At 40.6% G+C, this 19,737-nt stretch overlaps 1 long non-coding RNA gene across 2 annotated transcripts in view; it reads right to left on the bottom strand.

The window, feature by feature from the left end:
- LOC150068991 (uncharacterized) overlaps positions 1–6,684 on the bottom strand; it is a 75,646-nt gene extending 68,962 nt beyond the window's left edge. For both annotated transcript variants that reach the window (XR_016535212.1, XR_016535213.1), the window contains exon 1: positions 6,573–6,684. This is a non-coding gene — a long non-coding RNA (uncharacterized LOC150068991). The remainder of the gene's footprint in view (positions 1–6,572) is intronic.
- Between the last annotated feature and the right edge of the window lie 13,053 nt (positions 6,685–19,737).

Below are 19,737 nucleotides of genomic sequence, written 5' to 3'. Positions count from 1 at the left end.
GAATAAGATCTTGGGGATAAACCCCAAATCATGAAAACTGTATTATCTATCCTACCTACCTGAGTAAACGTACAAGTAAGCCTAAGAAGATATGAAGAAGGAAGGTTACTGAAACATAACATGTAATCATAAAGTATTTCCATTTTTTTCAGTTGAGGGCTGATTAAATACATTCTCACCCAGGTGCCAGCAGCTCATAACTGTCATCTAGCAACTCAGGAGGCTGAGATCTGAGGATTGCAGTTTGAACCCAGTCTAGGCGGGAAAGTCTGCGAGACTCATCTCTAATTCATCACAGAATTAACTGCAAGTGGTGCCGAGGCCCAGAGTTCAAGACCCAGGACTGACAAAAATGAATGAAATGAGTGCATTCTGAATGATGCTCTGCCTTATCAGAAGGCTTGTAGTGTCATGGCAAATTTATTCTAGGACACTGAAAAAAATAAGCCAGTGGAGTGATAACTTGAAGAGTACAAGTCACACTTATATTAGGTTCTAATTTGCCTATGTGACAAACATCTGTGTATAGATGTACAATTGCAGGGACATCTGGAGTGACACACAGGGAGACTACCAATGGTGATGGGGCATCTATGAGTAGTCACATTTATTGGCAGAAAAGAATGGAGTAGGAAGGTGATACTGCGGGGCTTTCCTTCTCTGTGTGTGTGTGTGTGTGTGTGTGTGTGTGTGTGTGCATGCGCGCGCGCGCGCACGCTAGGCCTAGAGCTTGAATTCAGAGCCTGGACATTGTCTTTTAGCGTTTTTGCTCTACCACTTGAGTCACACCTCCACTTCTGGCTTTTTGGTGGCTAATTGGGGATAACAGTGTCATGAACTTTCCTGCCCACAGATGGCAGCTTCTCCAGTATGTTGGACTACAGGTGCTAGCCAACAGGGCCCTGCTAAGGAGCATTCCATCTTAACTCTGTGTCTGAATGTAGACTTTCATGCATCACGCATACATTTAGGAACTTAACTACTATCTTGCTTCTGAACTTTCCTTACAATTGCATCAGATTCCTTTGCCAAGGTTCTTCCTAAGAAGAGACGTGATGAGTGGTGAGGAAAGGGAGGCTCATGTTTTCTCTGAGATCCTGGAGCAAACATTTGCACACATGTTCTCAGGTCACCCCAAGCTTCTAAGCTGCCATTGATGTTGTAATCCAGCTCTCAATGGGATTTCAGTATACTACAGGTTGACTCAATTCCAGTTGATGGGATATAATTTCATCCAGAGCCAGAAATCCAGGCCCCCCCCCCACTTGATAACAGATCTTATAGGATTTTTATTAGGCATCTGTGGTGACAGACTATGCCACGATGCCATGGATGCACTAGAATCGCTAGGAGATGAGGAAGTATTTCTTAAAGCACATATTGATTTTCAAGGACAGAATTACCAAATCATGTTTACAGTAGACATGATCACTCTTCACATTGTTTATTCAGAAAATTCTCTCAGACTTAAAGCCCCTCCTAGATCTCCCCTTTCCTGGAACATGGCAGCTTTTCACAGCAGCACCAAATGTGGAGCCAGCCCTGGTCAACCAACACTAAGGCTGGGGAAACCCACAAGCCACAACATCCAACCCAATGAGTAGTGTAGCATGATGCTGCACAGACCAGACAGCCACACCCATCTCAAAAATACTCCACAGTGAAAGGATTTCTGTAACTTAGCTACCACCCAAATCTGACCCAACCTGAATTCAAGATTTGACAGCTCTCATCCACACAGATACTGGTGACTCTCACCTGTAATCCTAGCTACTCAGATGGTTGAGATACGAGGAGCATGGTTCAAAGCCAGCTTGGATAGAAAAGTTTGTGGGGTATGAACTGCATGAAGCTATTTATCTGCTCTATTTATTGCACGTATTGTGAATATCAATTGTAAAAGGATGGGAAAAGAGAGATTTATATATAAATATATATCTACATTATGAAAAATTAGCCATTTTTGACTTCTGGTGGATATTATATTCACTCAAACTACTCACTGGACTGATTTTCTAACAAAATATTTTCTAAACCAATACATCTTAAAATTCCTCTGCCCCAAAGATGTTCAAATAATGAGGACTTGTTTATGCCATAATCAATGAAGGGGTCAAAGATATCACATTCAAATTCTTCCAGTAATCAGAAGCAGCGTAGCTCTTGAGTCACTCTTGTTCTTAAACATTTACATATACACAGGGTGGCTGATATGGTCCTTGCCTAGCAAGTACCAGGTCTTGAGTTCAATACCCAGGATCATCAAAAGGAAGGTAAGAAGGAAGGAAACAAAGAAGGAAGGAAGGGAAGGAAGAAGAAAGGAAAAGAGAGAGGGAGGGAGGGAGGGAGGAAAAACTCAAAACACCTAAGAAACAATACCTCATCAAATACTACATGTTCTCACTTGTATGTAGACACTAAAAAGCTGACCTCAAAGAATGGAGAATGGAACTATTTACTACAACCTAGAAAAAAATAAAAGGGAGAGACAGATGGAGAAAGGATGGTTAATTAGTAGAAGGGTAAAGTTAGGTGAGGAATAACCTCCAATATTCTATAACACAGTAAATAACTATGGCTGTCAGCAGTTAATTGAATATTGCAAAATAGCCAATAGAAAGAACAGAAATGAAAAATGTTTGAGGTAATAGGTTTTCTAGTTAGACTGATCTGCTCATTATACTCTACACAGATATATTGAAATGTCACATTGAGTCCCATAAATATATCATTCATTATGTATCAATTCAAAATTTAAAAATACTTATTAGAAGACTGACATTTACACGGTTATATCTTAGACTGAGGAGGGAGGAGAGAGAGCAGTTTCATTGTCTAAAAATTAATAATTAACTCACGCCTGTAATCCTAGTTACTCAGGAGGCTCAGATCTGAGGATAGAGGTTCAAAGCCAGACCGGGGACTAAAGAACTTGAGATTCTTATCTCCAGTTAACCACTAGAAAATGGGAAGTGGGGCTATGGCTCAAGGATAGGGCAGTAGCCTTGAGCTGAAGAGCTTATGGACAGCACCCGGGCCAGAGTTCAAGCTCCATGATCCCTCAATGAAAAATCCTGAGAAAATCTTTCTGTTCTTGATATAGAAAATATCCATACCTCAAAAGAAAGCTCTCCTAGTCCTTCTCTAAATGAGCATCATCCTACATTGTTCTTGGGGAAAATCTTTGAGCAACTATTGTAGATAATTCTGGGTGTGCCCAACTTAACTAAATAACTGCCCTGAATAGAAGAATGAGGTGCTAGGTGTATCTCACCATTGTCCCACTGATTCCAGCCCAGGATGACACAATGGAGAACATGAGCTTTATCTAGTACTCGAAATAATCTATCAAACAGCCTTGTCTTCTAACCAGGTCTCATTCATGCCAGGTAATTCTAGTTACTCAAGAGTCAGATTTTGGGGTCAGAGTTCCAAGCCTGCCCATGCAGAAAAGTCCAATTCCCCAGCAAAAAGCCAGAAGTTGAGGTGTGATTCAGAGTGCTAGCCTTGAGCCTCAAGGCTCTAAGTTCAAACTCCCATACTAAAAAATGTGTGTGTGTGTGTGTGTGTGTGTGTGTGTGTGCATGTGTGTACATGCACACAACAAACCCTAAAATGAAGTAGTCCTAGTTTTAGGAAGTATGATTGGGTAAAATAACTACTCTAGAGCTAATACGTGAATACCACCCTGCAGTCCTTAGCAAACTGGAAACAGCCTAATGTTTACTCAAGGACAGTGGTTATACAAAGTAAATCAATGTTATGGAGAGCTATACAGATGCAATCATATGCACAACCGAATGGAAAGATCCCAAGACAGGTCATCAAGTAAAAGGAAAAGCCTGAGTAATAACGATCTATCTCCACAGACACTGCCCTATGAAAGATTTATCTCTGAGGACGGATACTGAGATAATGATGGTAGAAAATTGGTTTGTTTTTGCCAGTTCTGGGGCTTGAGTTCAGGGCCTGAGCACTGTCTTGAGCTTTTTCAAGGCTGGCACTCTATCACTTGTGCCACAGCACTACTTTCAGCTCTTTCTGGATATATGGTACCCAGAGCTTTGTGCATGCTAGGCAAGCACTATCATTCAGCCACACTCCTGGTCCCAGATTTTGTTTTTGTCTTCCTCAACGACTGACTTTTTTTCATGAGCCCTGCTATAGGGCTTTGCAGGCTAAACAGTGCTTAAGCACTCTTCCTGGCTCTTGACTCAAGAAGAAAGCCACATTTTCCCTTAAAACACATTAGAATAAATTACTTCAGAGCACATTAGAAGAAACTATAGATTTTATTTAATAAGTAATGATAGCCTTGACACCAACACTCTTTATGAACATAGCTCTCCTCTATGACAACCCTACAGTCACATTGCCACCCCTCTTCTAGAAAGTGCTCTGAGGCTTGGAAGATCAAGTCACCTTCCAAAGGTCATCTAAATAGGCAGGACAAGAAGGAAGCCTATCATTTTAAATATTGCATTTTGATTCATCTTTGTGTTTTATCAAAGCTAATGAGAAGTATAATGAGCAGCATGAGGCACGATGGGATTCTGAGCAGGGTCTTACAAATCATCAAAGAAAGATTTCATTATATTAACTGTCCTTTGCATTTTACTCATGCTTTATTTTACCATAATCCCTGAAGAAGTGTCCAATCACTAATAACACATGCACACACACATACACACACACACCCCACCATCCTGGAAAAGAATATTTGATTGATTAGATGCCTCAATGTGGGGAACTTACTCAAAGTTGATTCCTTTCATGACGTAAGAGGCTTTACTTGCCTCTGAAGAAGACAAGATGCCTGTCTGCTCTGTCTTTCCTCCTCCTTCACTTCAGAAAGCCCTCAATTCCTGTGTCCCAAAAGCTCAGGCTGCTCCCAGCCTCCCCATAGTCTAAGGACAGAGGTCAGACAGAGGTTGCCCAGCCACCACCAGCAGAGGCCTGTGGGGAAAGACCCAATTGTGGCTTCCCTCCCAAGACCCCTGGTCTTGCAGGGGACCTGTTTCCTTCATTTTAGCTGGGCATCCCCCAGCTTCTGAGTGTGAGAAGGAAAGTGGTGAGTAAAGCAAGCTCGATCTCAGGCCCAAGACTTGCAGCTACATTGCCCTGAAGCTCCTCACCAGCCCAGCAGGAAAGCTGTGGACTGGATTTGTTCAGCCACACAGCTATAAACAGAGCTGAGTTTTAAAGGCGGAGGGCAGGTACTGCCTGCAGGAAAGAGCCCAGAACAATGCATCCTAAGCACTCAGTTTGAGACAGGGAGAGGTTTTCAAAATGGACGCTATTATTTGTGGGGTGATTTGATGAAAGTTACTTAATGCCTTGACTTCCTCATCTATGAAATCAATATCAGAATACCTTATTATGAACCAACTTCGATGGTGTGATTAAAACATAAACTATATGAAATGCCTAGTACCATTCCCGCCACCTAATAAATGCTTTGCTGAAGGGTAGATATTGTAACTGACAAACTATTGCCTTGGCTACCCTGTAGAAATGGAAAAAGAGAACAGATAATTCTTTAAGATGCTTCCTAGGTCTAAAAGTTCTATTGAAATTATCAAGGAGTGGGCTCGATCTTCCCTGACAAGCCTACTGGATCCCCTAGGTTAGAAGCTTCTCCACGGACATATGCTAGAGTCCTCTCTCTGGTCTTCAAGACACGGCCGCTGCCATGGACTACCACGCCAGACTCATGCTAATGATGTTGACTGAGGTTCTGGGCTAGGTGAGGCTGCTGAATTCATTCACCAAAGCTGCAAGATCAAAGAGGCACAGTTCCTTCCCCTACCTTATTTCTTCTTACAAGGCTTATTACATTTTTTTAAAACTATTGATAAAAATAACTCATGCTGTGGGGTGAAAAGTGCAAAACAATAAAGAAAACCCTCACTATAATCTCACAAAGCAGCTATGATTTCAGATGTGTTATCTACATGTACTCTTCTATACAGGTAAGACTCATTATTGAAAATTAAACTGCCTCTTCCACTTAGCATGTTAACAACAGACCATCCCCCCGGGCCTGTGGCTCCACTGAAGGTAGAAGTTTGTGCTTCCAGACTGGATGCAGTTACAGAAACACACACACACAGTCTTTCCTACTCCGTATGTCCCCCAGGACATTATAACAAGTGTCTATGTAACCAGTTTAAGTCATATTCAATTTTAAAAAGTAAATATACGAACATCACCTTTTGTATATTTGTCCACACACATATTTTACTCTGCTCATGTGCCAAAAGCTTTAAAGGGAAGCTCATTCCAGAAAAATCAGCAGTCAACTATCTAGTTTTTTGAACCCCATGATTTTTAGAGGCCAAGTGTATTTGGATGATAGCACTAGTTTCGAGGAACCAGTTTCTCTCTGAACCTTGGCTCTGCATCTGACTGTGAAGTAATAGAAAGAATTCATAATGGAGAGTGTTTTGTGAAGCAAAAGTGAGAGACTGGGAAGGAAGAAAAGCAGTATCGTCCCCCAAATAGCAGCTCAGTGTCAGGACCCTCCTGAAATGGAATTTGACCAGGCAATCAGGTGACAGGCTACAACTTACCCTGGAAAACTTTGACCTCAAGGTAAGGCACTGCCTCATGCTGGGGAATCACAGGGCATTGCCCAGGAGAATGATACCAAGAGGATCCTAAATGCAATTTTACACAATTAAAGACAATTTTTAAAAGTAGGAAAATAAAAAAAATGTTGAAAACAGCAATCACCTTTGCTTAACCAGTTGCCTAGAAACCCCAGAAGCCTATTTGAGAGCAATCTGTAAGTTGATGAGGTGATAATGGCTGGGGGCGGGGCTCCCGGGCCAGGCCTGGCTCACCTGCACCCTTTGCAGCTTCTTCCTGCTCAGGCTGTGGGAAATCTCCAAGGATCTAAACCTATAGGTTTTAGGGAGCAGAAGTCTTGTCGATGATAATCCCGTGAGGCTGAGCAGCTGCCCAGAGATACAGATGGCCCAATGTACATGATGTCATCATACTTCCAAAACCACACAGAGAGTAAACTCCTTATCAACCTGCATGAAATCTATGCATTTTATTCGTGTGTGTGTGTGTGTGTGTGTGTGTGTGTTAGTACTGCAGCTTGAACTCATGGCCTAGGTACTGTCCCTTTTTCTACCACTTGAGCCACAGTTCCTCTTCCAGGTTGTTGGTGGTTAATTGGAAATAAGAGTCTTGAACCATGATCCTTGGATGTCAGCCTCTTGACTATGTGTGAACTATCTACATCTAATGATAACAGCAAATATATATCAAAATTAGATAGATAGATAGATCATAGAATTATGTTTCTTTTCCCACATGAAGCCAAAAATCTAAAAACTGCTGGATTAACAGCATCTCTGGGATTAACATCCCAGAAGGGAGGCTGTTCAGGAGAGCAGGTTTGCAGTAGAGGGCACATTTTTATTCGACTGCTACTTGGGCAAAAAAATTGCTAAGTTCATGTTGTTCTGAGAGACAACAGGGATAATTCAAGAGGAAAAAAAGACTCCGATTCTGGTCAGCTTGATTGCTGTTAAGGCTTTCCAAGAATCAAGAAACAAATATGCCATAAACCTCCCTGCTTGCTTTCTGGATGCTCAGTTATTCTTGGCCCAAAGGCAAAGAAAGCATTGGGGAAAAGAAATATTTTCATTGTATAGTGAACTCACCTCTCCTGGGTTGAGTGGGAAAATAGAATTTGCCTACCTCGACTAAAATTTTTGAATGTTTGGTGGACTGAGCCCCATTTTCAAAGACAGTCTATGTGGTAATACAGTCTATAAGTAATACCTTGCTGAAATTTCTTTGCATCGTGCTATCATGTTGCATATTCCATTTAGTAGATCTGTACAGAAGATGAGCACTTTTCATCTAAAACCCCCGGAAATTTATGGAGTTCCAACATAAACTACATATCTACCCTCATGTAATCAAAGTAAAATGGTAGTCTAAAATTCTATATGTAATTACATTTAGACTATAAGGTGTACAACACTTCATATTTAGGCTTAAATCCTACTCCTAACTTATCACATTGTACACATGCAACTATCCCTTATCTAAAATGTCTGAAATTCAAAACTCTTCCGCTTCCCACAATTCAGATCAGGGTTACTGATCTGAAAGTAAACCAAAGTAGACACATTGATCTCGGGTGGTAAATGCATTATACAAACAGCCACATTGACAAAACTTAATTTACTAACTAGGGTCTTGTTAGTTATTTCCTTCAGACAAGAATTTCATACTAGATACAACTCTTACTCCCAATCCTAAGACTTGCCTTTCAGCTTCGATTTTCAGTTTGCTGCCGATAGCACTGGGTTTTCTCTCTTCCCAGAAGACTAGAGAGGGTTCTCCCCAGGAGTTGCCACTGGGAAAGAAGGAGATCAGAGATGAGATGGGTGTGATGAGAATCTCTGCATGAGTCCCGCCAGGTAGTCAGGGTCCCTCAAAACAAGTTCTAGAAAGCTGTAGAAGTTGCTGAAAAACCCCAAGTAGACTTAATTAATGACTATAAAGTCAGATATCCGGAATGCCTGTATGACCAATAGAACCAAACTACATCTCAGCTATGTTTTTCTCTTCTCCCTCCCTCCCTCCCTCCCTTTTTTCCTTCCTCCTTCCTTCCTCCCTTTTTTCCTTCCTTCCGTCCTTCCTTCCTTCCTTCCTTTCTTCCTTCTTTCCTTCCTCCCTTCCTTCGTTGCCAGTCCTGGGGTTTGAATTCAGGGCTAAAGTGCTGTCCCTGGGCTTCTTTTGCTCAAAGCTAGCACTCTACCACTTGAGCCACAGCACCAGTCCAGTGTTTCAGGTAGTTTATTAGTACCTCAGGTAGTCTCATGGCCTTTCCTGCCAGCTTAACTTTGAAACTCAGTTCTTATCTCGGCCTCCTGAGTAGCTAGTATCACAGGCCTGAGCCACTGGTGCCTGGCAGGTCTTAGCTTTTAACATTTCTTATTCCCTGATCCTCTCCCTGAGTTACTTGGATTCTGCTGCTTTAAGGCTTGTGAATTAAAATCCTCTTAGAATTCTTTTAACTACCTTCCCTTACGTTTTATTTTCCTGTGGGTTTCCACTGCTGATCATTGGTCTATTTTTTATTGTTTCTTTGATTTTTTTTCTGTTGGTCCTGGGGCTTGGCCACTGGGTGCTGTCCCTGAGCTCTTCAGCTCAAGGCTACCGCCCTACTCCTTGAGCCACAGCCCCATTTCCCTTTTTCTAGGGGTTAATTGGAGATGAGTCTCATGGTCTTTAGTGCCCAGGCTCTCTTTGAACGGCAATCCTCATAGTGTAGCCTCCTGAATAGCTAGGATACAGGTGTGAGCTACCACGCCCAGCTTGTTGGGACTGTAGTTAAATGGCACTGGTCATTATATCCCATCTTTTCTAGTCCTCAAAATGAGATCACTCTCTTATATTCTCTCTCTCTCTCTCTCTCTCTCTCTCTCTCTCTCTCTCTCTCTCTCTCTCTCTCTCTCTCTCTCTCTCTCTCTCTCTCTCTCTCCCCCCCCCCCCAAAAAAAAATTTGTGCTGGCACTAGGTCTTCAACTCAGGGCCTCATGCTCTCCCTTGGCTTTTTTTTTTTTTTTTTTTTTTTTGCTAACAGCTGGTGTTCTACCATTTAAGCCACACCTCCACCTCTAGTTTTCATGCTGATTAATCAGAGAATTTTCTCTCAGGACTGGCAATGAACCAAGATCTTCTGATCTCAGCCTCTTGAATAGTAAGCATTACAGGAATGAGGAATAGCAGCCAGCTCAACTCTTGAGTTGAAAAACCTCATGGCCCTAGAACAGGGTTTGATAATATCCATTTTGAACTCGGTGCCCCATAAGGAGCACTGACTCACTCCTTGTCCTGAGTGCCCCTGCCTTCCTGGGTCATCTCCAGTCCCAATAACTCTCCATCCAACAAGGACACTTTCCTATCTCATGCTCACCTCCCCTCAAATGGACCTAATGACGCTTTCATTTTACGTGTGCCTCAATTCACAAGGCACACCACCCTCTCAGACAACAGGGCCCAGAAAAGTTCCAATGCTTACCCTTAAAAGTGACTCATCTGCCAGGTGCTGGTGGCTCACGCCTGTAATTCTAGCTACTCAGGAGGCTGAGATCTGAGGAACGCAATTCAAAGCCAACCTGGGTAGGAAAATCCATGAGATTCTTATCTCCAAGTAACCACCAAAAAATGAAGTGGTACTGTGGCTCAAGTGGTAGAGTGTTAACCTTGAGCACAAAATCTCAGGGACAGCCCTGAGTTCAAGCCCCAAGACCAGTACAAAAAAGAAAGAAAAAGAAAAGCATCTTTCTAGTCACATTTCTTACTTCTGGGTCTAGACTATTGTGCCAAACTCCTTACTTTGGGTGATCTTCTCCACACAATTTGACCTTTATCTGCAGAGTTCAGTTCATCAGTGACAACCCCCAAGCTCTCAAACTCAACTGCCAAGATCATTCCAATTCTTTCCCATGGTACTGCTGGGCTCCAGGCCAATCACATGGTGAGCTGTTGAGGTAGAAGCCCTGAGCATTCTTTGGCAGTTACATAAAGCTAGCTATAGGACAGCTTTCACCAGCTAAGCATTGAGGTCCTGTAGTGCTAGAGGGCTGGCTAGATCTTCATATCATGGACTAAAATCTTGGTGATGATAGCATTCAAATTTTCCAACTAAGCAATGGCAAAAATTCCTGGGAAATTAGGGATGACTAGCTTTTCAAGAGGAGCTACATGTCATGTTCATTAGCCACTCTTTAAAATTTTGATTAGAGTAAGTACTGTTAGCTAGCTCACACTTGTAGTCTAAGCTACACTGGAGGTTGAGATCTGAGAATTCTTGTTTGAAACCAGTCAAGAAAACCAAGTAGGAAAGACTTATTCCTTATTAACAAGCAAAAGGCCAGAGTCAAATGGCCTTGAACAATGAAGCTAAGCCAGAGCAAAAGTCCCTGAGTTCAAGCCCTAGTATTGGTGCAAAGACAAAAATTATACTTAGTTTCAAGTTTTATTTTAAAAGATTCTTGCCAGTTGCTGATGGCTCATATCTAGCTAAGAGGCTGAGATCTGAGGATCTCAGTTTGAAGCCAACCTGGGCCCAAAAGTCCTTGAGATTCTTATCTCCACTTAAGTACTCAGACAAAGCTGGAAGTGGGCCTGTGGCTCAAGTGGTAGAGTGCTAGTTTTGAGCGCAAAGAGGCTAAGTAAGGGATAGCACCTAGGCCCTGAGTTCAAGTTCCATGACTGGCAAAAAAATAAATAATAAAAATAAAGATTCTTACCAGACTTTTGTATTGTTTTGGTTTGGGGGTTATTTCTATATTATTTTGTGGAGTGGGAGGGATGATACTGGAAATTAATGAACTCAGGCCCTCGTGCTTGTGCTCTCCTACTTGGAAGATTCTAATTATAGCCTGTGTGCTTTCTTTGGAAGTCATTGTCCCTTGTAAACCTTATGTACATTTCTAATATCCACGCCTTAGTTTGCCTGGAACAGCTTAGTTTTCACACTCATTGGTGAGCCAAAAGTTTTAAAAATTCTCAGTCTCCCATATTTTACTGCTGACTAATTCTTGGTATATTTATAATGCATACACACACACACACACACACACACACACACACGCACACACACACACATGAATTTGTATTGTTCTGCATTTTTTTTCTTTTGAGATTCCCACTATCTCATTATGTCACAGGGTTCTTTGTTTCCTGAAGGTAAAAATAATAATAAAAACAAAAACCCACATATTCCTGGCCTTTTTTATTTAGCTGTCACAATACTAGTGGGAGAGTCACTACGCCCAGGAAACAAATGTGCTTGTTGATCACTTTCCTCCAAAATGTGGTGCCTAATTATTGTTTTTAGAGACTGTTAATGAGTGGTACTTAAAGGTGATTAAACACATTTGGGATGGAAAGACCAGTGGGGTGAGACACCAGCCACCATCTTTAGTCATGAGATGGAGAGAGAGTTTGGATACTGTTTGTGCCTGGGGTTTTTTTTCCCACCTCATCCAGTACCTCCTGATGTCGTAGGGCTTTACAATGAGCCCAAGATGCTTGCGAGAACACGCAGCCAGCCCAAGCCCATTCACAAAGGACATCCTCATCCTGTGTTCCATCATCGCTGACACTGATTCAGCTTCCCTGCCCAGAGGAAACTCAAGTCTATTGCAATCAAGGCTGCAAAAATATAAAGGCCCCGAATATATCAACGAGCATGGTCACTTAACCTACATCACAAATTATAATAGATAGATATAATATCTAGTTATAGTTATAATATATAGATAGATAGTTAGAACCCTAACTCCCAGGAACCTCCACCTAGGAGCAAGGCAGACCCGTAGACATGTACTTGAAAAGCAAAGCGATGCGTCAACACGGAGGCATACACAAAGCCTTATGGGAGCACAAAGATGAGAATGACCACTCTGTGTGTGTGTGTATGTGTGTGTGTGTGTGTGTCTTCAATTCCTTTTCATGATGCCAAGAATATAGAGTCTTCTTCTCCACTATCACCCACTGACATCACTACACTGAGTTACCCATCCCCAACCCTCTTGTTACCTGAGTTCAAGACCCAATACTGGTATTCCCCTCCCTCCCCCCATGAAAAGAATAGGAATACTAGCTATCACTTTTGAAAGTCAGCAAATGGAGTATCTGTGGACTTGAAAGACATATTTTAGAGTTCAAAAAGTAAGATATAAAAAAAGCAGACATTGGGCTGGAAGTTTGGCCTAGTGGTAGAGTGCTTGCCTAGCATGCAGAAAGCCCTGGGTTCAATTCCTCAGTACCACATATACAGAAAAAGCCAAAAGTGGTGCTGTGGTGCATTAGCAGGGCAAAAAGTGACTAAGACAGTGCCCAGGCTGAGTTCAAGCCCCAGGACCAGCAAAAAAGAGAAGAAAAAAGTAGACTTGGAGGGGAGGGAAAGTGGGAGGAAAACATGGGAAGGAGTATCAATGTTCAAGAAGAAATGTACCCACTACCTGATGAATGTAACTGTAACCCTGACATCACCCTGACAATAAAATATAACAAAGTAGACATTATATTTCTATTTGTGTTTATATTTGCACCTCTGGATTGTATGTAAAATGGCAAAATAGACAAGAAACTAGTGATGGAAATACTTTAAATCTTTTACAAGAATTACCTCACCCATATGTTACCCACAGGATAAAAGGAGACTGTCAAGGAAGAGCTTTATTAACATGCTAAAAATAATTGCTTTGCAATTGATTACTCAGTAATAAATACTGAAATATCACTACTAGATTCAAGGAATCAGTTACTTCAAACCTCCTATTTGTGAGTCTGTTTCTGTGCATGTGTCTGTGTATCTATGTGTGAAACTTTTTTTTTTTTTTTTTGCCAGTCCTGGTCCTTGTGCTTGCTTTAAGGCTAGTGCTCTATCACTTGGTCACTGCACCACTTCCAGATTTTTCTATGTATGTGGTACCTGAGAAATCAAACCCCGGTCTTGGTACATGGTAGGCAAGCACTCTATCACTAGGCCAAACCCTGGGCCCTGTGTGTGTACTTTAAAGCTGTTTTCCCTAAGTTATGTTTACACTGCCATTTCACATATCCTTATCTAATAATAAATTCCTTTGCTAATGTGTTTTTTTTTTAAAAAAAAAATAGCTTCCTATTTGAAAGCCACCAATCAACTGGATCTACTTCATGCACCAGTGTGCTGAACAAGATCTGGTTGAGGTGGAAAGGTCAGTGACCCAAGAAGAGAAAATCCAGCACCACGAGGCAGTTCAGAGGGGACAGCACTCACTTAGAAGACTGAGCCCATCTTTCTCACTTAAAAGCCTTTTAGGACAACTTTTTTTACAACAGAAGTTGTCACATTGTTTCAGGACATCCAGGTGAAGCCAGGCTGCAATCCCGAGCTCCCCTCCCACTGGTCCCAGCCCAGCTCTACATGCAGTTTAGAGGGCTGGCTCATTTGAAGTGTGCACGCTGTATCATGCCAAAGACCTTGAAGAGGCTTTGTGGTCTCCTAACTTCCAGACAGACAAGCTCCTAAAGTAAACACTGGGGAAGAGCAACCCAGGCCGCCCACCTACGAGACACCTACCAACGTTTCAACCATTAGCACATGTCACAAGGGTTTAAGATTGTTTAAAACCAACACAGTTGCCCGCCATTAGAAGCCTCACTCCCTAACCAAGTGAGGTTTTCTCTTTCTTCACATGTCAAAAACTATCAGTGGTCAAATGGCAAAAATCTCAGAAGTACAGAAATAGAAATATTACAAGAAAAAGAAGAAAAAACTCATTGCTTTTAAACATTTAGCCAGCTGATAAAAATTGGAACAAATGCTTTGGAAAAATCACCCAATCAAAAAGATGCATTGTACTTACAAACTGATTTGTTGAATTGAAACCCATTTGTATAACACCTTAAGGAGAAAGAAAGAAGAAAGTAGAAAGAAGGAAGGAAGGAAGGAAGGAAGAAAGGAAGGAAGGAAGGAAGGAAGGAAGGAAGGAAGGAAGGAAGGAAAGGAGGGAGGGAGCCAGAGGGGAAAAGAAAAGAAAAAAAAAAAAAGGACATTCAAGCAATGTTTTCATGGAGGCTAGTTTTAGAAAGTATTTTCATCTCTTGGATAAGTTTTAAACATCTAAATATATAATTTTGAATCCAAAATTCAGGAAAATGTTGGTGCTCTACACAATGAAGACACACTGAGACATGAGAGTGTGTCTCCAATGCAAAAGAAGGCACACAATTAACGAGATAAATTAAGTTTTTTAATCTGACTAAGGCAGTCTTGATTAACAGTCTTATTCTGGACTTGTTTTTAAATCTTGGCTATTTCAGTGAGTTTATTTGCTCAATTGTATCCTGTCTGAAATAAACAGGAATGCAAATAGATTATATTTTGCTTTCGTTTCCTTGGAATCTTTTCAGGAAAAAGAGAAATAAAACCAGAGGATAGTTTGGATTTAACTTCTTCAGTCTCTATGCAGAGACTTTAGGAAGAATGGATTCTAGGCGCCTAATAAGCACAGTAGCTTGACCAAAGCTGACAATAATTTTCATATATTTCAAAATATCCTTACCACAAAGGAATGAAAATTTGTTGAGGTGATGGATGTGCTAATTACTCTGATGTGGCATTATGTGCTTGCATTTATGTATGGAAATATCATGGGGCTGGGCCTGTATTTTTTTTTTTTTGCAGCACCATTCACAATAGCCACATTGCAGAATGAGACTATCACCAATGAATGAATGAGCAAGGAAAGCATGATGCTAACACACAATTGAGGTTTCCTATAAAGAAGAATGAAATTATGTTATTTGTAAGAAAATGAATGAAATTGAAGAGCATCAGTTAAGTGAGCTAAGACAAACTCAGAAAGACATAGATAAGCAGACAGTGGTGACTCATTCCTCTAATCTTTGCCACTCAGGAGGCTGAGATTGAGGATCCCAGTTCAAATCCAGTTTAGGAAGACAAGGCCAAAGGACTCATCTCTAATTAACCAGCAAACTGCTGAAAGTGGCGGTGTGGCTCAAGTGCCAGAGCACTAGCCTCGAGCAAAAAAAAAGCCAAAAGTGAAAAGCAAGAGCAAGAAGCCCTAAGTTCAAGCCCCAATGCTGGCACAAAGAAAAAGAAAAAGAAAGACAAATATCATGTGTTTCCTCTCATATATGGAATCTTGATGTGAAAAATAAAAGAGGCATGGAAGTAGAAGAGGTAGTGTAGGGGAGAGGAAGTCAACAAAAGAAACAAAAGATGAATATGATCAAAGAACATTATATGCATGGAAGAACATGATGTAAGGAGATCTAGTATTTTGTACAATGAATATGTGATGATAATAATAAACATATATGTTAATAAGAGAAACCTTGTGAAGTGGGGACATGTCTGCATGGTAGAATTATACTTAGCATGCAAAGGACTCTGTGTTCAATCTCTAGCACCAAAGATAAAAGGAAAAGATTTAAATTATGAACATATATGAAAACATCTATGAGGTCATATGCATACATGTACAAACACATTGACTGGTATATGATGCACATAAGGATTCCCAGTGGTGTATCTCCTTTGAACAACTAACTTATAGTCTAACACAGTGAATACATGAAAGCTGAAACATTTTGTCAGGGGGTTGTGATCAAGGGCAGGGGGCCCGGTGCTCCTTGACAAAATTTGGGCCAACTTATTCCATCCACATTTCTTTCTTTGGCAAGTTCAGAAAACATTCTGGACTTGGAAACAGTTCTTACAGTCCCCCTCCCTTGTGAGTGCAAAGGCTAGGAAGGAAATATAGAAAGAGGAGAGCACCAAGCTATTCAATTTCTGTTGTGTTTCTGGCTTGATTTGATTAAAGTCCACTCTGACATGTACTGGGCCTCTTGTTTTCTCATTCTTCCAACCACAGTTTAATCCTTCATTTCCTTGACAAGGGGAATGCTTCAGGCTGAATGATTGGATTAACCAGTATTTCAGGATATGCCTAAATCAGCTTGGTGGTCTTAGACACTTCACATTGTTAAATGACTTTTTGAATATATTTATCAATATTAAATGCTACCTCCCCTTTCCTTTCTCTAGTTAGTATAAACTATATTTAAAATACTTCAGTTACATAATTTGTTGTAATTTCTACACTTGAATCACAGAAATAAAGAACCGTATTTTGGAGGTTAGGGTATGGCTCAAATATTAGAGCATTTTCTTGTGATGGAAAGATCCTGATTTCTATCCCAATTTTTTTCAAAGCCCACTAACAAACTAACAAATGCACAAACCAAACATCAACACCAACAACAAAAATGTAGCTTTATTAAGATGTTTTGTGTGAGTCCCAGAACATTTCTGTGCTTAATTACCCAACCAAAGAGATCTAAAGTATGTATGTTATACTGTATTGGGGATTTATGCCTGGACAATTAAGTGTTTTATTTGTTTTCTGAAATGATGTGAACTTATTTTTCTAAACACTATGCTAAATAAACTTTATATTTATACATAAAAAAGATGTTTTGTGTGTATATACCAGGCCTGTGTTCTCAATCAAATTTTCCATTTCAGTCTAGCACTCTATTATTTGAGCTATCACCATTTCCAATATTTTTATTTTGCAGTATATTATAATTAATATTTAGAAGCTTTGTAGTATAAACTATATTTAAAGAAAACTGATTTTATTGTGTAAGGTCTTTTCATCAGTGAGTAGTTACCAGGAATACAATGTTTATATTCATTTTTTTACTCCAACTTTCATGGACTTCTTCTTAATTTTTCCTTTTTTGGATCTACATATGTTCATAACACCTGTCTCTGGAAAGCACATATCTTATTTCTTCAGATCATCAAAAGTAGGGATACACACGCACGCACACATACACACATACGCACACACACATATATATTCTTTTTCTGGGGGTTGGAGAAAGCCAGCAGAACTTGGCAACATAAAAAGTAAATACCCACTAATTGCAAAACATTCATTTAAATCAGGTCTTTATCCTCCGTCAGCATTGTAATAGGTGGCTTCCTTTGAAGTCTTGTTGAATTTGTCCAGAATTACCTTGCCCGAGGCAGATAGCTGTTTAGCACATTTGTTCTGAAAGGATCCCCAAAGCAGTAAATCTTAGCATTGGTAAAAGCTCACATGCCTCAAAGAGGAAATGTTCTGGGTAGGGCATGGATCCCGGCTTAGATCCCCTATTGTATGCAAAGAAAAGAGAGAGAAAGGGAAAGATAAGTGCACAGATCTCAGGGATACAATGCTTTTGTACAACTCTGATGATGTTATAAACCACAAACCCTGTGCACTACTCAAATATATAACCAACTGCCCATCGGTGAATTAGCGAATTTTCTTCCCCCCTCCCATACCCTTCATCCATTCATGCATGCAAGATAGATCTCTAGCTTAAAAGAGGTTTTGTTAAAAATGTTATCATTTGTTTGTTTGCCTGTTTTAAAGCCAAGCAGATTATACTATTCATCATTTGAAACTCCCATAGGAAGAATCACATTCTTTTGGTACTAAGGTATCAGACCCGTCCAAAACTTACTGCCTTCCCAAATACACTGCTAATCAAATGCTCAGTATCTTGCTCTGAGATCTTTAGACACACATTCAAAGCTTTGTTTATGATGCAATTGAGACCTCTCCTCATTTCAGTCTCATTCCAGGTTATATTGCTATTATATCAGAAATTGTTCTGCTATTTAAAAAAATAATTAGTGCTCTCTGAACTAAATGTAAGTGATTTACTAATTTCCTGGCATGCGATCAGCCTTGAGGCATGGTCTATTTGAATCCTAACAGTAGAACCCCAACAGTCAGTGAAGCATTTACAGATTGTTTAAGAGCCATATGGAAGGACACCATGAGACTCACCAAGTAACCTTGACAGTCCACTGGATGGATAGGGGATACGGTCTGTTATATCCCCTCTTTGTGAGAGCACCATCTTTGGGTGATGACAGACAAGGTGTAAGAATAAGAGTTCTGAGCCTCATTGTAGCATCAATTACAGAAATCAGCTGTACTTTATCAATGGAAGAGAATGCCAGGCTTGGTAGCACATGCGTACATCTCTAGCACTTGTGATTCTGAAGCTGAAGGATTTCAAGTTTGAAGTTTGCTCAAAATATGCTTCAAAAGGAAAAAAAAAGTTGCAAGGGAAAAAAGAAAAAGAAATATATAAAGGAATCTGTAAATAGATGATTCTACTCAATAAAATGCAGGAAATTGTCAGGCATGGTGGCACATTCCTCTAATCATAGCTACTCAGAAGGCTGAGATCTGTAGGATTTCAAACCAGGCAACAACTAATTAAATAAATCTATGCCACCTCATCTCCAAAAAGCAGGGCTGGAGTTGTGGCTGGAAGTGAGTGAGTGCTAGTATAGCGAGCAAGCCAAATGAAGAAGGCTCTGAATTCAAAATCTTTAGTATCACACACACACACACACACACACACACACACACACACACACACACACACACACACAAAGCAAGCAGGAGAAAATTCCCAGGATGCTGATGAAGGAGACTATAAATGGTAGCTAGCAGCTGTCAGCTGTCTAGTGTGATCCCATGAAGAGAATAGCAGATAACGGATTCTGAGAGAATAAATCCAAGGTGAACTTGATGGAAAACCTGACATGCATAAATATATTGAGCAAAGACAGAGATGTTAGGAAGATAAATCTATGACAGAAAGCCAGAAAAATGAACTTAAGGAAGAAGAAAATGGAAGAACTATTAACTTCGGGGGGTGGGGGGGCCAGCGGTTACGAAAGATAATATAAAAAGAAATGAAGAATCTTTGCTTAGTAAAATGTGTCTCTAGGACATATTGTTACATTAAGTGCTTCAAATTCTCTGAGAATATTCATTTGACTATATTTAAGTTAAACAAGGGAAATAAAATTCACAAAATAAAATTTTAAAGGTTTTTTTTGTTTGTTCCTTCTTGTTGTTGTTGTCAGTTGTGGGGCTTGGACTCTGCGCCTAGGTACTGTACTTGAGCTCTTCAGCTCAAGGCTAGCACTCTACCACTTTGAGACACAGCGCCACTTCTGCTTTTTGGTGGCTAATTGGAGATAAGAGTCTTACAGACTAGGCTGTTTTACAGCTTTACAGCCTGGGGCTGGCTTTGAACTGTGATCCTTAGATCTCCGCCTCCTAAGGAGCTAGGATTACAGGTGTGAGCCACTGGTGCCTG

The sequence above is a fragment of the Megascapheus bottae genome, chromosome 1 (genome assembly GCF_031878675.1).
Source record: "Megascapheus bottae isolate mThoBot1 chromosome 1, mThoBot2.hap1, whole genome shotgun sequence".
NCBI classification, from domain to species: domain Eukaryota; kingdom Metazoa; phylum Chordata; class Mammalia; order Rodentia; family Geomyidae; genus Megascapheus; species Megascapheus bottae.
This window is presented reverse-complemented; position numbering and strand designations above follow the sequence as displayed.